Source organism: Babylonia areolata, chromosome 21 (genome assembly GCF_041734735.1).
Source record: "Babylonia areolata isolate BAREFJ2019XMU chromosome 21, ASM4173473v1, whole genome shotgun sequence".
NCBI lineage: Eukaryota > Metazoa > Mollusca > Gastropoda > Neogastropoda > Buccinidae > Babylonia > Babylonia areolata.
In genome coordinates, this window is record NC_134896.1 from 12,345,617 (window position 1) to 12,346,346 (window position 730).

Here is a 730-nt window from a genome sequence, read left to right on the forward strand (position 1 = left end):
GTTAAAAAGAGAAAAATGTGTTTTAGTGCTGTGATGTCACGGGTGTGATGTGATGTGTGAGTGTAAGTGTGTAAGTGTGTGTGTGTGTGTGTGTGTGTGTGTGTGTGTGTGTGTGTGTGTGTGTGTGTGTGTGTGTTCTCCAAGATCATTTGTGAATATCATGTTATATTTTGTTCAAGCAAAAACACAGTACACTGCACTTCAGCACACCGCAACACAGCATAGCACAACAATACAACACTCAGTTCAGCACAGCACAGAACAGTACAGTACAGTAGGGATACAATGTAATACTACAATCTTCGTAATTCAAATACAAACAACGCCATTGCGAATGGACACGTCATTCACACACACACACATAACCAACATGTGTTTGTAATACTGGCTTTGTTGGCCTAAGCTTTTTTACAGTTTAACCCCTCTTTGAGTGATCAAAAAAACGTATGTTTAACATGTACATATGTATAATAATTATCATGACGAGTCACGGTCCTAAAGCTCCGTTTTATATCACTACAACCACTGACAAGGAGCGGACTTTCAAAAAAAAAAAAAACAAAAAAAAAACAAGAAAAGGGTGGGGGGGAGGGGGGAAGGTCTGGGGAGGAGATGGACAGAGGAGGGTGTGGGGGGTGTGGGGGGGAGGGGGCAGGAGAGAGAGGAGGAACAGAGAAGAAGACAGAAAGTGACAAAGACAGACAGTAAAACAATGAGAACTGAGGAAGAG